The sequence below is a fragment of the Amblyomma maculatum genome, chromosome 1 (assembly GCF_055883805.1).
Source record: "Amblyomma maculatum isolate TAMU_Amacu chromosome 1, ASM5588380v1, whole genome shotgun sequence".
Classification (NCBI taxonomy): Eukaryota; Metazoa; Arthropoda; class Arachnida; order Ixodida; family Ixodidae; genus Amblyomma; species Amblyomma maculatum.
Window position 1 is genome coordinate 328,825,229 of NC_139344.1, and position 18,667 is coordinate 328,843,895.

General features: G+C 43.6%; 1 protein-coding gene across 1 annotated transcript in view; it reads left to right on the top strand.

Moving 5' to 3' along the window:
- LOC146207397 (solute carrier organic anion transporter family member 74D-like) overlaps positions 1–18,667 on the top strand; it is a 63,928-nt gene that overhangs the window by 14,296 nt on the left and 30,965 nt on the right. The window lies entirely within an intron of this gene.

Genomic DNA, 18,667 nt, shown 5'->3' on the forward strand with positions numbered 1-18,667 from the left:
TGAAGTCAAAGGTCGAGGCTAACGGAGGATCGTGACCAGCAGTCAGATCTGGCCAGAATCCGGTTCACCGTTGGCGAATGTGTTGCGAGTGGATACAGCAGAATGCTCGTGATGTGTAGAATGACGCCAGGCTTCTTGGAGCACAACTTGTGTCTTCAGGCACCAAGAGATGAACAATTATAAAAAGCAAATGTTCTTCAGGGAGTGCATTTGTGAACTTATTAACGCGATAGCATTAAAGTCCTCGTTGCGCAGAAAATCTGGCGTTAGCGTCGTAAACTAAAAATCATGAGCGTGCTTCTGGCTGATGCTGATTAGCGTTGTGTGACGTCATGGCATCACGTAGCATGCCCCCAGGCCACACGGGCACGTTCGTAATATTTTACTGGAGGGAAGCGTTATATCGGGCGATCTTTCACGTAGTGCGGTAGTTTACAAATGTATGCTGATGAGAATGCATGATGTAATAGAGGGGCAGATTAACAGATCATCGATTAATTAGGTAAGTAGCAAAGTTCATGCACGCGAACGAGTATACGCAAAGGAAGTCACGGACAGGAGTCATTAAAGCTGCCGCACCATATCCTTAAAGGCCACGTAAGAGCCCCCCCTTCCCCTCCCCCCCCCCCCCTAATTTTTTTTTTATTTGCTCTTCTGTGTTTGCTTCTACTGGATGGAGGACATGTGGAGGGAGGGTTGAGGCAGGTGGGTTGTACGTTGGTGATATTTACGGAAGGTAGAGTTGGCTGTTGATATGTTGATAGTGCTTTTGGAAGGTGAATGTGGGTAAGGTTGGAAGGTGGATCGGGGGTGTCTGTGGGTGTGTGTTCCGGCTCCAGCCAGGGAGGTGCAATGGAGACTTGCGTGGTGCGTGGTGCTTCTTCCCAAGGGCTACACATAGAGGAATCATTCACTGAGGTTTCAAACACCTAGCGCCGGTATCTTCGCCTAGTGCCGCATTTTCTGCAATCGCATTAATGAAATAAAAACAAATACAGCTCATTACTCTACAGACGTGTGGACAAGATGCTTATGCCACATAATCGACTATGAAGTGTAATTTCTCTTGCACACTCGTTTGCATTTGCTATTTTGTTTTAGAGTGCAATGTCCAAAAGTGGTTCAGGCTAAAAGAACGTCGTAGTGGAATGCTGCGGAAATTTCGACCACCACGATATTTTTGTTTAACATGCACTGACATAACACAGTACAAGCTTGCTTTGTTTCAACCTCTGTCAAAAAGCGACCGCCGTTGATAGTTTGCGCTCTGTCTGTCTCCTTGGCTTTTTCCCTGTAGCTGTCTTTTTTTAGCGCATCTTGGTTCCTTTAAAGCAATGCACCAACTCGCCCAACAAGAAGTTCTTCTAAACTTAAAGTGGTCAAGATAGAGCCCGCGTCCTTATAATTAGCCTCGAGAGACTTAATCATGCACTGCGCTATCTTTAAAAACCCTACTGAATGCCATACCTTGTTTGTAGCCTGAGGCATACCGTATAGTTGATAACTGCATGTATATTTTATTTTTATGTTTTTGCAAAGTCCTTACTCTTCTTATTGTTCCCCTACGCTGAAATTTTCATTCCATTTATTTTAACCGATTACTTTATACTTGCAAATAAGCGCCATGTGGCGTTTGTCAAATCTGCACCTTACTTTCATTTAGCCCACAGCACCCCCAAGACTCCCTTTATTTTTCGTCCTGTCTTGGTGCGCATAGCCAAATAAACACGTACAGGTGTGGACACAAAGGGAGCACGCTTTTCCGTTCAAAGTAAAATCACGCCTTCTGCACTGGAGATAAGAAAACAATATTTGTCCAAGTGGAAGGGTACTGGCGTCTACTACCGGCTAGCACATACCACGGCTGCCAGTTTCATTTACGCAATTTTACGCAATTACGCAACGAGTGGAATATTTTAGAAGAAAAATGCGTGCTCCGTTTACTTTTTTCCGCGCAGGCACCAGCTCTCCCACAATTACATTTTTATTCGCTTAGCTTAGCAGCTTCGTGACGTCGTTCTTTTTATAAAGTTTGATCTTAGTCCTTATGGACCCTGAAAGTACTCTGCTGCTCGTTTAGTGTCCGCTAAGGCGTGATAAATGCACTGAAAACGGCGACACAGGTATTCGTTTCAATCTCTGGTGAAGGCGTTTCAGATGCTGACCATACCAAGCTCTGTCTTAAGAAGCTGAAAACTATTCCTTCAAAGAAGGCGAACATTCTTCGTTACTGTATGTTGCAACGGCCTGCACAGGTAAACTGGTTGCGCTGGCAATTGGTCTACAATGATAACCAATAATTGGTTCGTGGCCTTTTGGATGGCTGTCGCGATTGACTGTCATTTTTTAATAGTCGGGTACTCAATCAGCCTGTTTTCTTATGGAAGAAATTTCTTGCTAGCATGGTTTCCCTGTTTTTCAACCAAAAATATATTTTTATTGCGTAAGCAATACTACGCGAGGTTTCAGCCCGTCGCGTAAACCCGGCCGGTAGCCACGTTTGACTTTTAGAGAAGAAGAAGAAGAAGAGAGAAGAAGAAGAAAGAAGAAGAAGAAGAAGAAAGAAGAAGAAGAAGAAGAAGAAGAAGAAGAAGAAGAAGAAGAAGAGAAGAAGAAGAAGAAGAAGAAGAAGAAGAAGAAGAAGAAGAAGGAAGAAGAAGAAGAAGAAGAAGAAGAAGAAGAAGAAGAAGAAGAAGAAGAAGAAGAAGAAGAAGAAGAAGAAGAAGAAGAAGAAGAAGAAGAAGAAGAAGAAGAAGAAGAGAAGAAGAAGAAAGAAGAAGAAGAAGAAGAAGAAGAAGAAGAAGAAGAAGAAGAGAGAAGAAGAAGAAAGAAGAAGAGAGAAGAAGAAGAAGAAGAAGAAGAAGAAGAAGAAGAAGAAGAAGAAGAAGAAGAGAAGAAGAAGAAGAAGAAGAAGAAGAAGAAGAAGAGAAGAAGAAGAAGAAGGAAGAAGAAGAAGAAGAAGAAGAAGAAGAAGAAGAGAAGAAGAAGAAGAAGAAGAAGAAGAAGAAGAAAGAAGAAGAAGAAGAAGAAGAAGGAAGAAGAAGAAGAAGAAGAAGAAGAAGAAGAAGAAGAAGAAGAAGAAGAAAAAGGAAAGAAAAACAAAAAGAAAAAGAAAAAGAAGAAGAAAAAGGAAAAGGAAAAGAAAAACAAAAAGAAAAAGAAAAAGAAGAAGAAGAAGAAGAAAAGGAAAAGGAAAAGGAAAAAAGAAGAAGAACAAGAACAACAAGAAGAAGAAGAAGAACAAGAACAACAACAACAACAACAACAACAAGAACAAGAACAAGAAGAAGAAGAAATAACAGAAAGAGAAGCTATGTCAGCTTTGCTTACGCAGCCTACCGGATTTAACTAAAGCTAATTTAATAATCCCCATAATTAAATAAACTCCAGCTAATTTTTTTTCTCCTACCACGATGCCGAGTGAAGCATGCATGACCTTGTTTTTTTTTTTGTGTGTGTGTAACAGATGCTGATATCACCGCGAAGGTCCTGGCTGCTCCAATAAGGAAATGTACAGTTGAGGTCAATCATCTTAGCCCACCTTGTTATAAAAAGTATACCACGCTTGGTCTTGTAAGCGGAAGCAGTGCAGCTCAGGTACACGATGCAGGAATGTTGTAGAAAGAAGGAGGAAAAGATAACGCCGTTCTAGAAAGTACAACATTGGGAGTCTAGGTTTTCACCACCTTAATCGAAGCAGACTTGCGGCTCGCGTGGAATCTAAAACGGCCAGGAGGCAGGCACCCAGTGTGCAAGCGGTTCTGGGGAATTCCCGCTCCAGACACTTCTTCGAAGCCACGTGAATTCGGCGTTGATCCATCGTCTACCGCATAGCCATGGGAAAGATTGCAGAATTTGGTGACTGGTTCACGGTGATGGTGACTAAAGTCAGCATGCGTACGCTAGTGTAAGTAAATGAAGATAGTCAAAAGAGGAAATCTGGCGTATGGGAAGGTAGCAGAAATTGCAGAAATAGGTCAGCATACGCCACGTTTTGCCTCGTTCCGCCAGAAACATTTACCCATGATACTAAACTTGGATGCGAGCAAATTTAAAAGCTTGAAACTAGATGGAACAGCGCCTAGACCTACTAAAAGGAAAACAAGGGCGACATCAGCTACAGGAAAAGGGCACCATGTATTACAAAACTATACTAAGTTATTGATGTTTTATATATACTGACGCTCTCAAGATGAAACTGGGTCTAACACATGCCATAAATGTCCCACACCCGCCGCTGATGTGAATGCTCGCCTCTTGCTGTGGACGTGGTCCGGAACAAAGGCTACAAGAATAGGACATCTATATGGGAAGTCAAACTAACGGCTACCAGGAAGGAAGCCTTCAACCCGTGACAGCATTTTGAGAGCCGGAGTCCCTCAGGTATCCCGGAAGAAAAAAAGCTTCCACGTCCTTCTATAGTATATCCACAGCCACACCTCAAGCCACCCCCCCATGGCAAGTCCTCGAAAAATAAAAATATCAAGAGAAAGAAACAGACTCGGCAAGGGGGGGGGGGGGGGGGGGTAGGAAAAGCGTCCAGCAAGGGCAAACGCTGCATCTTTGGTTGGCAATAGTATGGTTCAAGCAATAAATAAAACCCTCGATTAATGCACAAACACACGTCTGCAGGCACAATGGAATCAACAACACAGTGTCAGATACATGAGCAGCACGCATATAAATAAAGCGAATGCCTGCATTCACTTGCAAGGCATTTCATGTCTCAGTTCAGGTCGAGCACAGCAAGAGGCTGAAAAGCAATAAGACGACGTCAAATTTGCCCTTCGTTTTATTGTCAACGATTGCGAAATATATATTTAATTTCTGAGCCCGCTACTGAACAATCGCTCAACAGCAAAAGTATTACGAGCATAATCTCGGGGCTACCGCTTCCTGAATTCAAGAAAACGTGTGTTGACTCCTTGACAGCGTAATGGCTTAGGCGATTGAGTAACACGGACGCAGAAAGACGCGTCGCTCGAGAGGAATACAGAGAGATGGTGGCTTTTCCGCACTCGGTGCTTCTGAAAGAAGCATAGGTAATTTGTTAATAGCCAGAAGGATCCTTCATATTGACACGTAACAACTTAGCTGCATTGATCGCTTCTGAAGACCTAGTACAATAGCCATGACGTTATTCCAGGGCTTTGTTAGAGCTCTAGACATACGAAAACAAACCACGCGTCCGATCCGAGCTCAGTGTGAAAGGCGATTTTAAACGCTGTAAGGGACCCCAAGTGGCAAAACGCTCAAAGAAGTGAATATGAAAGAGCACTGAACAAGGTTAGAGGGGCAGCCTCAGCTCGCAAGCCGAGTCAACGTTACGACAAGTGCACTTGTCTTCACTGGTCTTCACTGCCCACACACTCAACGCGCGCAGCTCTAGTGTACATCAAGACATACACGCCTTTTAACCCAAGTACACGCGCGATATAGGCATACGCTAAACTTTACAACCACACACACGCAAAAAAAAAAAAATTACGTTTAACCAATGTGTACAGGTTACACACGTACACGCCATGTCAAACTACTCGCGTGAACTGCCGACAATGTCAAACAACCCGCGTTTGATGACGTTCCGCCGTTCTGACGGCCTTGGCGCACGCCCGTACTACCACCGCCAGCGGCTCACAAACGAAAGGATGTAATACAGACGCCTCCCGAGGCGTGGACTTTCCAGGCGGACGACGACGGTGCCAATACAAGACAGGCCGCAGCTTCAGCGGTCGCGAGGTCGCCAACTCAAACGTGCGCGGAGAAGCGGAAACAGTTTGTTCAACGGCGCAACCATCCTTCGCGCCGAAAGGCGTGCATGAGTGTTTGTGTGCAAGGCCCGGCCTTTCTCAGAATCGTTGCAGCCGTGGACCCAACGGTGCCGACCTGTGAAAGCCTTCGCGAACTACGCTACGAGGAGGCGCCGCTTCCTTATTTCTTTGTCTCGTGTTCTTTCATTACATCTTTCTTTTACGTTGTGACAGCGGGAAAGACCGTAATCAAGTCGCAGTACGGTACAGACTCCGCTTCCTTCCAGAAGCGATGGAGATCTAGGAAAATCCCCGCTGTAGTCTTGGAGGAATCAGCGAAAAGAGCCTTCTCCCGGTCTGAAGTTCTCCATGTCTTGTTGTTTTGCTGACCCTGTGAGGTCGATGCCTCGCTGGGCGGCTGTTCCGATGGCTTTATCAGCAGGAGGCCGCCTGGCGACGCCCGGTAAAGCGTGGCTGAAAGACGCATAAGAATATTCACACAGTCGCACTGATCAATCTGGTTAGGTTTATTTTTGTTTTGTATTGAACAGCAAAACTTCAAGTATATATAGCTTAGAGGATCCGTAACCAAAGGATGTACTGTGGGATCCACGCACAAATACGAATTAATGAGGTGGATTGAAGGGTTGATAAGGTTTAACGCCGCTGAGCGGCTTAGGCTGTGAAGAAGGGGCTTCGGAAATATCAACTACCTAGACTTATTCAACGTGCCCTGGCGTCGCACAGTACACGGGCGTCTTGCTTTTCACCTCTATCGAAAAGCGGTCGCCGCGGCCGGAGATTAGGTCCCGCATCCGTGGGTTCAAATTCTTGTTGTTTTTATATATATTGAATCTTTGCTTCCACCCCCCCCCCCCTTTTTTTTTTTGTTGTTGTTGTTGACTTTAAGCTCGGCAAAGCTTTTGCTGGCTTCGACTCTCTTTTTATTTTTATTTCTTGGTTGTTTTTTATGGAGCAAATAAAACTTTTTCACCTGTCAACCGCCGTAGCCACTGAGTCACTGCGGCCGGTACTGAGACTATATGCGGTGTGCATGCACAATGCGCGTATGAATGTGTCTTTGTACATTCATACGTACGTATGTGCTTTTATGATAGACTTTGAACAGGGTCAAAACTTGCTGACACCAGCCTATGAGCAACATAGTCTCTCCCGATCACCATGAATGCTAAAATTACCGAATCAGCACTACTGTGGCTAACGTATTACCCCAACTTCGAATCTGTAAGAAACTAAGGAAACAAATCACGCTCGAAATAATGATTAACATGAATAAAAATGTTACCTCTCAACGGTTGTGTGTAATGCCACCAACTGCAATCGATGTGTTAATAATGAGAACGATGTTATTGTTTTATTTATCGAGCGTTCCGCTGAAATTTGCGAGACCCGACAAACGTCGGCGTCGCTGGAAGTAAGGTGTTAACGAGCCGCACAAATTAGCTGGTTCGGAAACCTCAGCTTATAGTTCGAGTTTTAATCAAGCTGTATTTTCATTCATCTTGACTTTCACGCTGAAGAACACTGTCAACATAAACTCAAAAGCCTGGTAAGTTCGTGGTACATTTTTAGGGGGCGCACATGAAAGCGGAGGCTGCGACTGCCAGCCACATATTTCAATAACAACCGACGACTTCGACGTTGTCCAGCTCAGCGGTCCAGGACTACGCTGATAGTTAACCAGCAGCTCTTTGATAAGGTAACAAACGGATACTCGTTAGTTGCCCAATGGCACGCATGCTTGCAGCGAAGCGTTTCCGGTACTTTATGCAATAAAAAGAAGAAAGACGAATCTAAATGAAAGGCTGGCATAGCGGCGCTTATTTGTCGCGCTGTGCCGAGTCCTTGGATTTTGCCCAACATCTCTGGACAGCGTTTAAATCGAACAAAACGCGTAAAAAAGGCAGACAATGACGGCTTTCAGCCTGAACAGATACGTCAAAACACTTTCGCCTTTCATTGAATGCTTACCTAAGCAAGGCCTCGAAAGGACTTGATTGGCGTCGACTCCAGCGAATAATTGAGGGCCCATTTAGTAAATATGTGTTTGTCCCCCCTCTTTTGCAGGTTGTGATTACTCAGGCGATTTAGATGGAAGCCCATAAGTGTTGCTGCAATTATAGAAAAAAAAAAAAAAGCAGATCCGTTTCTTGACAATAGCACTGAGCCCTATGTCTGTAGCAAGGATACCCTCTCAACTGCTATAATTTGGACACAACTTATATGATGAATTCGGCTCTTTAGATTACATGCATGTTCCTTAACTCAAGGGTTCGAAACTTTACATCGTAAACCACCTCGCACGCAGGGAGTGAATCCTATTGAATTAAACTCACCATTAATTCACCCAAACTTGCTAATGCAGGGACCATAGGGGAGGTGGGGGGGGGGGGGGGGGGGTATTAAAATACGGTAGTCTTGCAACATATTTAAAATTGTAAAGTCATTACCATGACGAGATTTGGCAAAGAAGGCTTCTTGCGTAAAATAAGTGCATCGATAAAATTCCTTCGTATTAAGAATGCATGGCGCAGCTGAGCAGTTGCGTTGGTCTCCGACGGGTGCGGTAGGTTGCGTTGGCTATCGATTTGCAAGTATGATGCCCGCAGGTGGAGTTGGCTCAAGGCAGCACCTTCTAATTGCACTTGCAGGGCGGCGTCCGTCTGTCGGAGTCACTCCGCTTTGCGTTTCATTGTTCCTCCTTCCATCTTTTCTTTTTTTTTTTTTTCAATGTTTATTGCTTCGGGGCATAAAAAGATATGCTATGACGGATGAGGGGTATGGTAAAATCAATGAAGAAAGGTTAACTTTTCGCATCCCTTTTCAAAGCGGCAGTTACTGTCAGCGTTGCGAAACTAAACCAGGTATGGCAGCTGAGTGCTAATCCGCTCGGTTGTTGAGCCGGAGGGTGCATGCTCTGTAGCGCCTACGGATGCCGATGAACGCTCAGAAGGCATATGTGCGCTCTGTGACCTCGGTGCAGGTTATCGTCGAGCCCTCCACTGCGGCATTTCTTTCGCTCTTCCTTCTTTCATTCCCTTCTTTACCTGATCCCTCAAGGTTGGCATTTCCACTGAGAAGTGAGACAGTTACTCCGCCTTCTCTTTCCTCAAAATCAATTTTTAAGACGCCTGGTGGCTAAAACTCAAGCATTCCACCTGCAGTTGGGTCCGTACTTGTTGCGCGGCGTGTCTTCTTATTCTTGCCGAACGCTTTTGCAGTGTTGGTCATTTGTTTTCAGTACTGAACGTGTTATAAATCGATCATTCATTGGTGGCAATTAACTGTGCCCCAAGGCAGAGTCCACGTTCGTCGTCGTGCATCTTGTCTGAGTTAGGTGTGGTCTGACCGTACGTGTGTCAATGAAAGTGATACAAGCGCTATCGTAGCAGGCTATGGTATATGTCAGGCCCCGCGATTACGCCTATAGAGCTAAGGCTACACATGGCATGCGCTGCCCGCATCGGAAAGTGATTACATGGCTGTCCCCTATGTCGCATGGTTCTTGCTGTCTAGTCGGAGCCGGCGCCCTACGTGGCACCTATCTATTACTAATCGTAGCTGTCTTTCCCCACCATTCTTACCCTTGCCTCTTATCTCGTTTTCCTCCTTGCGCTTTTATGGTTGCAGCATCAGAACCCGATGGCTCAAACCAGCAATAACCGCCTAACTGCCGCGCTCCAGACAAAAGCGTATATGATAATGTTTCCACTCAAATTGCACAACAGCCCTCGATTACGATGCATACCTTTATTCTAACTCACTCCAGCATGGCTGCCCACGTTATATGCATATGCAATTCTGGATTTCGCTCCGGATACAGTTTATTCCTGGCGCAATTCTGTTTAAAAGCAGAACGCTTCGGCAACGCCTCCAGCTGTCCCTTCGGTACTACGGAGCAAGCGACGCTGCTCGAACGAGGAAAACGCGTGTGATAACTGCCGCAGTTATTTCCACACGAACGGCGAGCATGCACTCAAGATGCTTCATCACGCAACACTAAGAAAGAGTACAGCTATTACACGTTTGCACTTAGCCGTCGAATCGACAGCGTAATAGATGTGAATATGACGGATGTCCACGCTTTCAAACTTGTACGCGTAGCTATATCAAAGGCCACAGGTGCGTCGAAGGCAGAGTTTACTAAAACGGGGAAGGGAGGGGGGGGGGGGGGGAGGGGGGGCAGTCGTTCACTTTAGCTTGACTACAAGTTTCTCTTCATGCGTTCGCCTTGAGCTAACATGGTAAGAGTGGCTGTTAAATAACATTTTATTCGCTAACGATAAATAAAAATAAAGAGAAAGTTCTATGGCTCAGGAGAGGTAGTTGGAAAGTTGGGAGAGTAATCAGAAGAGAATCCAGAATGCTCTCCTTGCAGTAGAGAAGGAAAAAAGGGTGGAACATAAAGGTGAATGTGGAAATTTCGAATAAGTTCTACCAAACAAACTCTTATTGGACCGGGCTAAACTACCCCATGTCGAAATTACGCGTTGCTAGGCTAGTTGGTGACAGTTGACCTCGGAAAGAAGGCCCGAGAAACACACATGAACACAAGAAAGGCAACGGGACAAAGTGCCTTTCTTGAAGTTCAGTCCCGCTGCCTTTCTTACATTCGTGTGTGTTTTTCGCGTATTTTACCTCATATTTTAGGATACAGACTGCTTTCCTCAGTACACTACCGATCGCAGTATGAAATGACATCCCCTCTCTTGCTAAGGAATATTTCGGTTTTAGTAGGGACTACATTGCGCACATTCAACGTACGGGATGAGAGGCTGATATCACTGCAATGTACAATCAGCATTGAGCGACTGTTAATATTGTTGACAACTTCCTTGCAAACGTGCGTTTCTCGGTCTCGAGCTAGTAAAAATGACATTGCTACTGCACGAAATTTGCTCGGAGTTCAATAAAAAGCATTTTTGTTGTGACCTCAATGCTGGTCGAAAACAGATTTTGAGAAGTAGGTGCCTCTAGATTATGCATGTCCATTGCTCTAATTTCGGCGGGCCTCTGTGCAACAGGCGAGAGCGAACAGATGATGTCCATGCCATCACTATGAAATAGTACGCAATGTCACACGGACAGTCTACGCCAGAAAAGCAAGTCCTATCATGCGTACTTGTAGGCTGTGAAGCGTATTTCGTTTCGCGTTATCATAAAACTACACCTCATGCACTCAGGAACGCCTGGCTCGCTACAAAACCCACATTCCGCGGCTCCGCAGAAACTGCTGAGGACTGCGTAATTTTCACAAGAAATGCATGTTTCTAATTCCAACTTCGCACACTTGTAAAAAAAAAATGAAGTACATGTTAAAAAAAAAAAAAAAACAATTCGACTGAATGGCTGCACTGAAAGTTTATATCATTGCGCAGGCGCTGTAACGCATGTTAGGAAATACTATAACTGTTAGCAAAACGGTGTCAAGTATTTCAGCGGATAAGCAGAAACATTGCTGGCCCGAAAACAGTGAAAACAAATACAAATCTCATATGACAAAGAAAGCAGAAGCAGAAACCGGGGACTGACTGCGTGACTCTCTCGGCCGACGACGCGTCAGGTCATCGACCGAGAGCTCTTTGTTCAGACAGTGGACGGCTAACCGTTAGCGGACTGAGGAGCAATGGGTTTTCACGGCTTAACGAGGACAAGAAAAATACAAGAGCTAAAGCGAGCTCAGACAGTTAGCCGAAAGGGTTTTCCGACAGCAGCGTTCGCTTAAAGGAGCAGGATCGACGAAGCGCGCTTCTGCGGAACTCGTTCATGAGGTATAGTCCGCTTTGCACAAAAGAAACTAGTTCAGTGTTGCACCAGAACAGAATAATTGGCTCCATTCAACTTGACTAATCTGCATATAATATTTCCTCAGATATTCGCATAATCTGCTTCTACTCATCTATTTCAAAAAAGAAAAGAAAACAGCCAGACAGCGCTGCTGTACAATGCTAGCAGCGTTTTTTTTTTTCTTTTTTTTTTTGCGTATGTGAGTTTACCGCGTCTAGAAAATTTTTAAACAATCCATCACAACCGTACACTGGTCGGTGTCACAAAATTTCCTTCTTTTCATTTGTATACCGCATCATTCGAAACGCATGCAATTAAATTTGTTAGTTCACTTATCATGGCCAATGAACTTCCTTGCTCCAACAGTTTCTATGATCAAAAGGTGCCGCACGTAAAACGCAGCTGACTCTGTTTCAATGTTTAAATGAAGCTGTACTTCCCATATTGTTGTTTACGTATGGTTCATTATCGCTCATGATGCCAAGTTTAAGACGATAATGACACATGCATCGCAAAAACAACAGCCGTAGTCTGTCACTGCCACGGCTGTCATGTCCAATACTATGGAGAGCATCTCAGCATTGAGAGCAGAGTCACAACCACGCAGCAAATGAAACTTTAAAAGCAACTGCCCCACCTCCCCCATATTTCAAAGTTATTACAACATTCATAAATAACAGTCGATGTCAGCGGCACCACCACTCCAATCGTTCAATAACTCTAACGATTATCTAACTCTAACGATATCTCGCAACGCGCATAGGGTGAAGTTAAGTGCCCCTCAATTCTTTTTTATCTACCATACCGAGCGCATTCTCCTTTAGAAATCTTACTAATACTAGTAAATCCCTACGAATACAGCGAACTTTGAATATATGTTGGCGTTTGCTCACAGCACATCCACTGCTGTTCTAGAGCCCCACGGATAATTGGCTACCCAAGGACGAATGCCGAATGAAAGCTTCTTTACATGAAGTACAGTTCGTTGGGCACCTCAAAATCTCTCAAACCGCCTACTTGTGGGTCTCTCACAAATGTTGGAGTTTCAGTTCCGATGTCGCGTATACGATATCGGGCTTCATGCGGCTCCTGCGTAGTCCCTATCATGCTGCTGCAAACAGCCTGCATTGTGAGAGGGGCACGAGATAGCCGCGCAGCCTAGCGCAGCCTCGTTAAATCAAGGCCCCACGCTGGCGTCAAGGTCGTCGCCCAGTGGCGGCTTCACGGACGGTCAATATGTGAGGGGGCACCCCTCTTATCCTCGCACCTGTTTTTGGCTCGTGTTACATCCTATGCGGGCATAAGTCCCTTGCAATGGCCACGGGAAGCGTAGAAGGACGGCGGAGGCAGGCAGATGCATGCGGAAGGAGTGACCCAAAATTTGCAGGTCGTAATTATGTCCCTTGCAACAGCTTTCATACATTTCGGCGTTAAAGTTTGGCTACTTAGTCGTTCGTTTCAGCGCTAAATTTAGTTAAATGCTATCGCCTCAACGTATGTATGGATGCTTGTTCCCTATGTTTTTGGCTCGCAACGAAGTGCGCAATACTTACATCCTATGCGGTCTTAGCAATGACCACGGAAAGCGTACAAGGACGGTTTTAGTTCTCGATTTTACGTATATAGAGACAGTGTAAATACACAAGGTGTCTTGGCTAGCGGAGCAAATTGGACCAGTGCAATATTGCTTCTATTCCCTCGATAGGCATGGGCAGGGCATGTAATCCGCAGCGCAGGCTTAGGAAAACGGATTGGAGTCCAAGTGTAGAAAAACGTAGCAGGAACTGGAAATGAGTCGGGTGGGCGGATGATGTCAGGAATATTGTGGAAATAAGGTGTGGGGAGACGGTTAACTCTAGATCAGTCTATGAAATTTTTGTTTTTATCGTAGACATGGTTTGGATTATGATGGTGGTGATGCCACCGATGCCCTCGAACCCTTTCCGGCGTCTGCGATTACATACAAATATTCTATCAGTAGAGCTACGCAAAAGGTATAATTTAGAAACCTGGAAAATATAGAACTATTGCTTCCTTCCTCACCACCCTCCTTCAATGGCATAACATATTTGAACATAGCTTTACATATTGTTAATTGTTGCATTTTTACGCGCTCTAAACAAAATGCCAGAAACAAGAAAACGATAACGTCACCCCTCGTTAAAACGAGAGCCACTGATCCATTCAGGGAGCGCCAAGTCAGAGAGCAATATGGGATAGGGGCCACAATCGAGCTCAATATTAAAAAAAAGAAAAAAAAAACAAGCTCTTGTAGAGAATAAAACTAATTTCGTGGGTTTTGTTGACAGCCCTCAACTCTCAAATCAAAGAAAACTTGAGAAACAAATGTTCCCCCACTATATCGAACGAATGCAGGGAAAATGAGGGTCCTTATGAAAAATATGCAGATAGAGGTTTAATAGCCACTGATAACAAGAAAAACATGGAGGATTATTTTTTGATGTCGATCAAGGTGAAATCATAAAATCATCGAGATAATCGATTAGAAAGTAGAAGAGAAAACCACATGCCGCCGGTGTAATCGGAACCCATGAGCTAAGAATTTCGCGCCTGGTGCTCGACAACTCAGCTACGGCGACGGCTGTTCGATCTTCCACTTTCTTAAGTAGTCATTCCTTGAGAGCGCACGATCAAAGCCTTATCGGCTCCCCTCTTTTCGGAATTTCACAAAATGGGTAGGACAGTGGGGATAGGGGTAAAAAAAAAGTGGAAAATAGGGGTTAAAAAAATCCAACCGACTCACATTCATTCGAATCGGTGATAATTACAACTTTTGAACACTCAGTAGTATTTCTAACAGTTAAACCATCACATATTTGAACAAAAAGAATGTGATTCCAGTTTGTTGTTCGGATATTTCTTTACTTTTTATATACTGAACGTTTATCAGAACAAAGCTAAATTTTTGACGCACAGCAAAATATATTTAAATCATACCTTCTTATTCAATATTATCTCATCATATCATATCACAGATATAATATCCTCAAGGATTGAGGAAAATTCGAACGCAATTTACACATCTGGTTTCATGAAGCATATAGCGATGTGGCTCCTTTGTTTGTTTTTGTGCTGAAGAACTCTAACCATTATAGGCAGAGCTGAATTGTGTACACCCTGTTGGTCGTTGCCGTTGCCAGCGGCAGAGCATGCAGGTAGACACTACTCAAGAGTAACTTGTTTACATATTTGTAATGGATACTCCAAACATCTTCACTAAGCAGAATAATAACATGCGCATTGGTTAACGCTATAGTATGAACCCGAAAGTAACTTTAAAAATTCGAGGACACTTTGGCGACGAAAGTGATGAAAGGCGAAAGCCTGAGTGCTGCATTCTGCTACGCGACTGTTTTACATGTAGCGGTGAATGCTGCTACGAGTAAAGCGAGCGACTACTCTTTCATATTCTACGAGTGCATTTATTCAGTGAATTCTGGTTCTACGTTTACTGTTGTGGGGTTGATTTTACCGGGGGCGCGTCATTAATGAGTAAATAATTAATTATCCAACTGTCAATAATCAGTAACTATAAATAACTTGGCATGAATTAGTCATGAATAATTAATTAACCATCAGTAATTAGCAATTAGTAATCAACAAGTAGTAACTAGTAGTTGTGTAAGTAATTGATTCATAATTATTATTAAAGCAAATAGCATTAATTAGTAAATGTTAGTTAATTAAACATCAATTAGTGATTATTTATTAATTATTATTTAGTAATTATCTAAAACTAATAAATTAATCAGTCACTAATTAGTAACTGATCATTCATTGGCATATGGCCATATAAGGCACGCATTCGCACATACTGTGGTGGTGCTCTGTGATTGGTCGAGACCTTCATGACATCATCCAGTCTCGTCCAATAAAAGCCACCGCAAAAGCGTGACACTTTTGCTGACAACGATGAGGCAATAAAGGCTTTCGCCTTAAAAGTGCGCTTCGAAGACTAACGCTTTCAGAGTCATTGCGCAAGTTTTCCTCGAAAGCGGCGTTAATCGAGCACACTTGAACAAAGCGTCGAAAGATAGCGAGGACAGACCAGGAAAAAATGGACGTCATACATCCATCTGGCTTCACCGGAGGACACAGATAGAATAGAGAGGTCATCTATGGAAGAGTAAAATTATGTGGCGATAAGATTGAACAGTTCTTGTGCGCGGATGTAAACGCATTTAGAGATTCTGCAGATGATACGAGACATAACAAGGCAAAAAAATAAAATTAAAAGGAAAGAAAAAATAATTGCTGCCATACGCCGCAAAAAGTCGGAGCCAACCAATTACAACGAATAATTAACAAAGGTTTTATATGTCATCTGTTTCTTCGTTTCTTTCATTTGCTTGATTGATTGATGAATATACGTTTGACAGAAAGCACTACAGGTGAAGCGTGGGGAACTAGTACACAATATGTAATGAGAAACATGAAAAAGATGTGACATATTTCCGATCAACTTATAACAGAGTCAACTGCGTAAAAACAAACGCATATCCTACTTTGATTCCTATAGGAAGATTATTTCAGTTAACAAGAAATAATAAGTGCAGAATGAATCAAGACAATCCAAGGGTCCCGGCGGATTTGATTCCCATCATAAAGAAGCCATACACGTTAGCGGTTCCTGTCTACTCGCCCATACGATGTGGTCTCGTAAATTCGTACAACCCTGCGATCAACCAACGCCCAGCTTTCTCAAAGGAAAATATCAAACTCTTATGCTAGGAGCTTTATTCCTAATTGACTGTAAATCTTGGTCGCGGCAGCTGCTTTTCGATTGGGGGCGAAAAGCAGGGCGCCGTGTGCTGTGCCGTTTCTGATGATTTCTAACGCTGCACAGTCCATCACATACACACATACAAAAGAGATTACAACAAGACGTGTACACAACAGGTTCATCTAACCAACTAGCCCGCACGCAAGTTCTGCTGTGCGGTGTCAGTGCACGTTAAAGAACCCCAGGTGGTCTAAATTTGCAGAGCCCTCCACTACGGCTTCTCTTATAGAGTGAGTCGCTTTAGGACTTTAAACTCTGTTAGCCAAATCAGCTCAGAATCCAGTCATGTCATGTGTCAACTACCTGCTGCCATATGCATGCTCGTGATATTTTCAGGCTACGAAGCTTCAAACAGTGATTGAGAAAGTTTCGGTGTGTTCGATTCCCATTTCGTCTTCTATATGGAAGGATCGAACTACTCGAGTTAGCAGCTCCATCCATTTTCACCTTGCCGTCTTGTCTCGTAACGTCATCCAAACCGCCGACCATTCAGTGGCCGCCAATGTGACCTGCCAAGTACCACCTGTCAGATGCATCATCATGATATTTCGAGGCTGCGGGGCTTCAAATAGTCGAAGCCACCGACGCCACCGGACATCTTTTTACCGACATGTGGGCAAATTGGGTAATAACGTTAACGCATTAAAAGAAACCAGAAAAATACGAACAGCGGTAATCAATAAGAGGAGGTGGACGTGAACCGAAAGCAAAGTGACACGCGATGCTGCTCGGCTCATTTGCGTCTAAACCGATCAGTGGTGGTTATGGCTGTTGCGCAACCATCGCGACGACGGAATCGATTTGGGATTCATTATGTCGTAAGGCTTTGAGCTCGCCCGATCGTAGGCTCTAGTGTTTGCCAACTGCGTGTAAAGGAACAAGTGAGGCTCTGTCGTGACTTCGAGCGCACCCGAGATAAGGCCCAATTGTCTGGGTTTGCCCACAACTCGTACTCTTCAGATAAGTGCGTTAAGAGACCCCAGCGCCTAAGCATCCTCATGTTCGCTGCAAATAAATACAAGCGTTGGAATGTGCATGAATGGAGGACCAAGATAAAGCATATAGTTCTGTCGACCACGTAGAAGTATACGAAGCAGAGTGCTGCCAAATTTACTGCTCTAGGTGTCTTCTGGTAACAGAAAGAAAGCAAAGTTGAGGCGTTCCCTTCAATAACACCTGCTGATTTCCTGCTCGTGTTGGAGAAAACAGCCATAAAAATAGAATCACGACATCTATTGTGCCGAACGATAGTGAGCAGACACCTTCTTCTGGCACCTTTGAGAAGGAAGCGTGGTGGCAGCTATATTTATTTACCTGAAGCCGTGTTCAACTTTCTGGGACACCATTTTAAGTGTGAGGAAATTGAGTTGTATTGTGTACGCGTACATGTTAGTATGAATGCTTTACGCTTCCAATACGCAGCAAAAATTTGCTTTTAAAATTTTCTGCGCTCATATCAAGCCGTTAAAACTGCCATAAAAAAACCAACGGCTGCGTTTAAATTGTGACGCAAGTGTGAAATATTGTAAGACGCGCTTTGAACGTATTGATAGACATGGTTATAGATTCTGATGCGTAGTAGCAAAGTTTTATTCCTGAGGTTTGTCGCAACGAGAAACTAAATCTACCATAGAAACCCAACTGGATGTGTTCTGACAATACAAAAAAAAAAAAAAAAAAAGCGACTTCAAGCCTGCCCAGTGAGATTCTATGGTTTTATTTATTTTTATGGCGCAATTTTACAATGTTTGAAAATATGCATATTACATATGTACATATGTAGATATGTAAATTACATATGTAATCTGCAATTTTAAAAGTATTATAATGAATGTAGTTCCCAAAATTTGTCCAAAATTTCTGAGTGTGTCACTATCTATGGAGACAACAGGAGAGAAACATTTGTTATCGTGTACAAACTTTCGTCTTTTTTATTATCGAGTAACGGTTATTCAATAACACATTGTCCGGTTATTGGAGCATTGCAGATAATGTTTTTTTTTGCACATCCGCAAGTTGGAAAAAACAGTTTGCTTAATTGCAGCGGCTGATTCCGAAATTATTTCGCAAATTGCGTCTATTTTGTCCATCAGACATTACTGTTTTGTTAGCTGAGAATCGATGTATACATATCTTGTGTATAATTCGCCTCCGCTGTGCGGTTTCGGGATTTAAAACCACGCTTTGATCACGAAAGTTTCGAAACACTTTACAGACTCTTAGAATAAATTTTACGCAAAGTATTTGAAGGTGTTAAAACAATGGAGACAAAGCAAAGATAAGCCTTTAGGACCGATATATCATT